At 41.4% G+C, this 7,122-nt stretch overlaps 1 pseudogene; it reads right to left on the reverse strand.

The window, feature by feature from the left end:
- Positions 1 to 3,995: 3,995 nt before the first annotated feature.
- On the reverse strand, positions 3,996 to 5,726 carry LOC101412324 (receptor-binding cancer antigen expressed on SiSo cells-like; annotated as a pseudogene).
- Between the last annotated feature and the right edge of the window lie 1,396 nt (positions 5,727 to 7,122).

Raw genomic sequence — 7,122 nt, forward strand, 5'->3', positions numbered from 1 at the left:
CCGTTTATTTGTAAAGGCAAACTATATCCTGGAAACATTGTACTCAGGCGTTCAAAATTCTTAGGGAAGTCACTGAAAATGCAAATTATTTACCAGTAATGTCAATGTTTCTTGGGGAAATTTATATTCTCTTCAGTGCTGAAAATATCACACCAGAAATTTAGAGTGAGAAGGACCCTCAGAGAAACCTATGTGCTCATTTTTTCATGAGGCACCACAGACCCAGAGAAGTTAAGACTTGACGTGCAGCCAGCAGAGGCAGATCAGCAGTAGCGTCTCTGTTCTACACAGCCTGTGGCCCTGGAAAACCACCCAGAGCCCCTTTTGGGCTGACTGCCGGCTGTGGGTTTCTACCCACCTGACCTACCCATTAATTTCTGGGTCTTGTTTAATCCATCAGTGAACAGGTGTTCAATGAGCATATACTCTACACCCAAGAATATACAAAGGCATAACATTCTATCTCAGGGGATAGTCTGGTTTGGATGATTAGACTAAATTCAAGGAAAAAAAAAACCCATGCAGAACATATATCATTTCAGAGGCAGCTTAAATTCTAGTGGGCTTCTAAAGGTGGCTTGGTCTCCTGGGAGTCTCTGGAGGGGTGCTGTGACATGTTGGAAAGACCACAGGCTTTGGGGTCAGAGTTGGACTTGAGCTCAACTTTGTTACTACTTAGGTGACCTTGAGCAATTAGGGGGCTCACTGAGCCTCAGTTTCCCCCTATGTAAAGGGGAAGCTGCAGGGCTGGGGACAGACACCTTTTGGCTGTTGGGGTGATGGCTGTGGTTATTGTTCCCACCCTACAGTAGTCCTAACTCCTCTGAATGCAGATGCCACTGCTATTTCCCCTGCCCTCGATGACGGTACAGCAGGATTACTGGCAGATTAGCCTCCAGCTGGCCATCATGGTAACCCCTGAAGGCTGCTTCAGTTTTATGGAATAGATCACATTTCCAATCTTTATGATGCTCTCTTATTTTTCCCAAGGACCTGGCAGGTGGGTTTTTGCAAGACCTGTTTGTAGTTCCTCTGTGATCCTCCTTCATTGCACTATAAATATCTAAGTATGATTCTTCTCCCTCCTTAGTGAATTGGAGGAAAACTCGTATCTTGTCTATCTACTTCTATTATAGTGAACTTTTTCCATGTTTGAATAAACACATGAGCATATTGTAATTTGAGAGCTAAGAGAATCTTTGGGTACAAATACCTGCTCTGTGTCCACCTATTGTGTGACCTTGAGCAAATTACTTAACTTCCGTGTGCCTTGATTTCCTTAACTAGAAAATGGAGATAACCGTATATTCATGTTATAAGGTTGCTATGATAAAGAAGTTGATGCATGAAAAATGCTTATCGTGGAGCCTGGCACACAGTAAGCACTCGGTAAATATTAGGTATTATTACCATTGCCATTATCTTCACGACTTTTCGGAGGAGATGAAATAACTTTGAATAGGACTACTTTGAATAAAGAAGGAAATTAAAGAAGGAAATTTCACACCACTTTCCCTAGGCATTCACTGGGAGTATGCCAGGCATTTTGCTAAACCCTGGGGAGCAGGGATACTGTGGGTCCCTGGAAGTGTTGTCAGAGCACCCTGGGTTCTCTAGGGTCTTGGCTACATCGCAAGAAAGAATTCAGAGATGCAGTTTAGTAAGGCCAGTAAAAAGAAACAAGAGAAGAGGCTCACACCAGAGGTGTGAGCGCAGGCGTCCTGGAGGCAGAGGGGGCGCCTGGGGCCTGGCCGCCTTCCTTTATTAAAGCCCTCTCTCCTCCTTCCCCTGGGGCAGGGGCCCCAGCTGCTTGCTGCTCTGATTGGTTGCCTTTCTCTCCTCAGCGGGTAGCTCTCAGGGACCAATGGGGAGGCCTTTTATTTGGAGTTATCCTGGGCTTCCTCTAGGGCCCGGGAGCTTCAAAGCGGACCTCCTGACCAGGGTCTTGGTGGGCTTTCCAGCTCTGCCTTCCCTCAGGGGGTTTCTGGGTGGGTTCCCAGCTGTGACCGGAAGCCTCAGAAGGACTAATGGGGAAACAAACAGGAAAAAACACGCAGGGCGAGGTGAGTGCAAGGAGCTACCTGCGAGGGGATGGGGCATGAGGGAGCAGCATCTGCATTTCCACGGGGAGTCAGGGAAAGAGGACTTGAGGAAAGAGAATGTTTAGGAGGTAGCCAGGGAGATAAGGAGATACAAGGATGTTCCAGGCAGAGGAGTGGCATATTTAAAGACAAAGGCAGAAGGGAACAACATAAATTCAGGAAACAATAAATGGTTGGGTCTGTTGTAGAATGCAATGGGAAAGACTGGCAGGAAATGAAGCAGGAGATGGTGGATAAGAAATGGTTTATGAAAAGCTTATGTACCATGTTAAAATGTCATGTAAATGATAAAGTATCATTACTTTATTGTGTAAGCCAATCTTTCCTAAAACGTTCCCCCCACAGTCCTTGCTGTATTAATAGGTGTTCCATTAATTAAAAACATTTAGTGCTTCAATAAGTTTGAAAAATGTTTACTACAATAAAGATAAATAGTTTTTCTTACTGTGGGATTTTTAGCGCTCTTAATATGCTAAGAGGGGAATATATCATGAAGATTTCTCAGAACTAATTTGAATACTTTTTTATTGAACACCTATTAACATTCAGTTCTATGTAACAATGAAGAATTTTTGAAGAGGGGAATTACATATAATCATATTTCATTTAGTATTAGAAAGACAATTTTGGAAGCATTGTGGATGTTTGACACATTGAGATGGACTGGAAGGTGTCTATGAGTTGAGGGTGTTTGTAAAGAAATATATTATTCTGTACGTATAATTCTGAAATTGGACAATAAAAATGTCATGTAATCCAAAGGGATTGCTTATTTAAGAAGTAAAATATTTAATAAAAAAGAAAAAAGAAAAAAATTACAATATTTAATCAGTTCTTATGTAGAAAGCATTAAGGTGCTTTGCTGGTTAGTGCTGCTTCCTACAGAGACTTCATCAATGAATATTTAATAGACTCCTTTGATTATCCAGTGAAGCACACTGTTGTACATATTTTTGTTAAAAGAAATGAAACAAATAGAGTTTCTATGGCTAAAAGATTTAAAATGGAGTTGGGAGGTCATTCTGGAGGTTACTCTTAGCAGGTCTCAGCCAGATAGTACAAACTGCCAAAGCATGCAAAGCCTCAAGCAAAAACTTTCTTCAAAACCCTAAGGACATCTGGACCATAAAACAAACCACAAGATAAAGACCTCAGTTAACCATCTAACCTGAAGGCCAATTAAAGTACCCCAAATATCCACCAACCACTAACAACTGGTCAAATCTTTTTCTTTGAAAACCCTTGCCTGGAAATGCTGAGGCAGGACAGGATTTGGGCTGCTATTAATACCTGAATCTGTGCTCCATGAATTGCAGTTCAAATACCCCAAATAAATGTCTTTGTTATTTCTTGGTTGACATTTTCATAGGTTGATATGGTTACTTCCCAAAGCAGATTTACATGTCTAAGAATGCATAAGGTAGGATGAGCATTGGGTCTGTACTCCTGTTAAATGCATGCCATGGGCAAATTATTTAAACCTTTTTTTTAATATTTAAAATTATTTTATAATTATGCACACTGAAGAAAAGCATAATAGACAATAGAGTTTTTCTCCACAATGAAATTATTTACACCCATTTATTTACTAGAATATCAACTTGAAGAGGTACTGGTATTTTCCATTTGTAATTTCTCTACAGCAATCAGCTGTCTTACATTTGAAAAATGTTGAATAAAATATTGTCTCATAAGTCTTTTTGTTTTTTCAAGTCTCATCCATTAAGAGTTCAAGGTACTGTGGGAGAATCTTGGTGTCCTGGATCACTTAATGTGCATATTAAAATCAAAGAGTGTGTTTGTATTCTGAAAATACTCTTAAATTCCTACAAAGGTTTGTGTTTTGGGACTCAGATTTCTCTTACTGGCCCTATAACAGCTAAAAAACATTTGTTATGAAAGTTTCACCCCAATTTTGCTTTGTTGCTTATTAGCTACTGTGCTTCTGAAGCAGTTTGATATTGTTTATGAATTCCAAAAACAGTATTGGATTATGTTTGTAAATTGGTCTCCTCCTCTGGGCATATTAGATTATATTGGATTCAGAAGTTTCACTTTTACTTGATTATATAATGATTATGGCTTTGATTGGACCACCTCAGTAGGATGTTGAGTCCCAGCCCTCAACCCAGCCCTGTGGGTGGCGACTCACAGAAAAACTGAAGAGAAGGGAGTTTGGAGTTTTGATATTGGAGCCCCAGGACGTGAACACACAGAGAAGCAAATTAATGAGGAAGGAGAGAAGGCTGGATTAGACATGGCAGAGGCCCCAGGAAGAGAGAACAGCTGTTAGCCTGATAATCTACTGCTGGCCTTGTGGAGAGAGCAGAGCAGCTAAGCCCAGAGAGCAATGAGCCCAGGAGAGAGACAAGACTTATCCCAGACTATACCTGATATTGGAAGAAACTGGGACCACTGGGACCACTGAGTCTTAAGAGAAAGAGGAAGCCTCTTCCCTTGCAGATGTCAGCAGCCATCTTGCTCCAAAATGTGGCAACAGACTTTGGTGAGGGAAGTAACTTATGCTGGTAACTATAAACTTCTACCCCAAATAAGTACCCTTTATAAAAGCCAACAGATTTCTGGTATTTTGCATCAGCATCCTTTTGGCTGACTAATACAGCTTCCTTTTCCATTTTCTCCCTATGTTGTTCTGCTGCTTTCTTTTCTCTATTTTCTGCTGTGTCAGAACTTCTGCTTGCCAGGCTGTGTCTTTTTTCCATGCACTGGTATTTTCTTGCCAGTTATCTAATTCAGGAGATTGATGAACAGAAGGTATCCTAGGCTGCTTAAGCGAATACTGTGCAATGGGTTTGGGTTTTGCTCACAGTTTGAAGGCAGGGAAAATGTCCAAATCCAGGTATCATCAAGGTGACTGTGGTGTTCTGGGGCCGGCTGGCTGCTGGCGATCCTCGGTTCCTCTGTCACATGGCAGGGCACATGGCAGCATAAACCTGGTCCCTTCCTTCTCTTCTGGGTTCCCTTCCAGCTTCTTGCTTCCTGTGGCTTTCTCTCTGTCTGTCTGAATTTCATTCTCTTATAAAGGACTCCAGTAACAGGATTAAGATCCATCCTGGTTGAGGTTGGTCACACCTTAACTGGAGTAACCTCATCAAAAGGTCCTGCTTATAATGGGCTCACACCCACAGGAATGGATTAAACTTAAGAATGATTTTTTCTGGAATACATACAGCCTCAAACCATGACAGAAGTCATACCTTGTTTAGCTGCTAATCCACAAAAGAAAACTGTGCTTCTATCTAGGATGCCAACATTTAATGGTTTTCTCTTCTTAATAATGATTTTCTGAGTCCTCCTTATAGTTGGTGTCATATCCTTAAAATAGTCAGATTCCAGTTGATCCAAAGCCTTTTGTTGTTTTCTCATTTTCCTATCCCCCCTATTGATCTTTACACTTAGGGTGCATCTTTGCCCCAGGAAATCCACTCTTCAATATCTGGCTGCTTAGTAATGGATGCATAATCAACTGCAATTGACAAAGTTATTTGGTCTCCACTTATTTTTCCATTCTTTGCCAAATCTGTGTATTAATCACTTTAGAAATGAGAATACTGTTGCTAGACGGGTACAAACTTTAAATAATTAGAACTGTGTGATGGCCATGCTGGGAATCAAAACCTTTGGGCCATCTTTCCCTAAAGCCTTAGAGACTTAAAAAATGAGTAAAGGTGAAAGGGAAATTCACCCAGGAGCACAGAATCCAGAGAACGAGGGTCTCCAGGTTATTGGTGGTCCAGTGAATTTAAATCTTTTCAATTCCAAATTTCCTAGCTTGTAAAGGGGAGGAACTAATTCCTGCCTCAGGGAGCTTTTATGTTGTTAAAGTAATTTGTGAACAATAAAGGACTACCTAAATGAATAAACACCCTGGGAAGGTGGCACACAGTAGGCACTTAGGGGCATTTGTTGAATGATTCAATGAAAATAGGTCTTAGCCCTGTCTTCCAGCAGCCTGAGAAAGGGCGTTTGCTCGATGTGCATAATCAGATTTTTAAAATCAAGCATTAATATTTGCTAGCTCTCCCTACACTATCAATTCCCTCTGAAGCAGTTCTGAAGACAAATCTGAGTTGTGCTTTTCAGGGTCCCTGGAAATTCCCAACAAATTTTTCTGACCAAAAGAGAGGTTCAGAAGATTCAATAAAATATATCCCTTTGAGGTTGCAAGGAGAGCAGGAGGCTCTTAGTTTCCAAGCCAATTCATTTGATGGGAATTTCTTCCTTGCAGATTTACTCTTGGAGTTTACCTTAACCGTACTTCTTCAGAAAGTAGGAAAAGGTTGCAGAGGGCATGCAGGCACACCAAAGAGGTCATTCCTTTCGGTATTCTAACACCACCTTAGGGCTGGTCACCAGTTCTCAGCTCCCCTTCCATCTCCAGGCAGCTCTGTGGTGCTCATTTTAGGGGGAAAAGGAATGGGCAGAAATTAAGGTGATTCAGATACTCTTGAAAGCTCTCTGACGGCTCTAATTCCTTTAGTGTTGTGACTGTCTACAGCTGAACTACAAACAATGAAAACCACTGGCAGTTTTTCTCTTTTCCATGCCCTGCTCCATCTCAAAGACTCCCCAGACATCACGGTGACTACCTTTGTCTCTCCTGTCATTTCATTTCAGGGAATCTCTGCTAGTGACAGTAGTTCATAAAAATGTCTGAGTAATAATGACAAAATAAATCACATTGTCCTGCTGTGCAATAGCAATGCTTTGCAGTTAAAATGCTTTGAAATTGATGCCTAAGAACTGAAGAAAGGTGAAAGAATCAAAACGAATTTCCCCTTCATCCAGGGCTTGTTTGCCACACTCAAAAGATGAAGTTCTGCTAGATGTAATGTGGGCTCCTCCCAGGAGGGGGCAGTGTTCATCTTTAAATGATGCCAGCCAGGCTGGTGTAAACATTCTTGCCCAAGAATCTCAGGCCCTCCAGAGCAAACGTTTGAGGTTCTTCCTAAACACAAATTTCCTGAACACAAACCTTATGCTCAGGTGAGTCTAGATT

This window comes from Dasypus novemcinctus, chromosome 7 (assembly GCF_030445035.2).
Source record: "Dasypus novemcinctus isolate mDasNov1 chromosome 7, mDasNov1.1.hap2, whole genome shotgun sequence".
Taxonomy (NCBI): domain Eukaryota; kingdom Metazoa; phylum Chordata; class Mammalia; order Cingulata; family Dasypodidae; genus Dasypus; species Dasypus novemcinctus.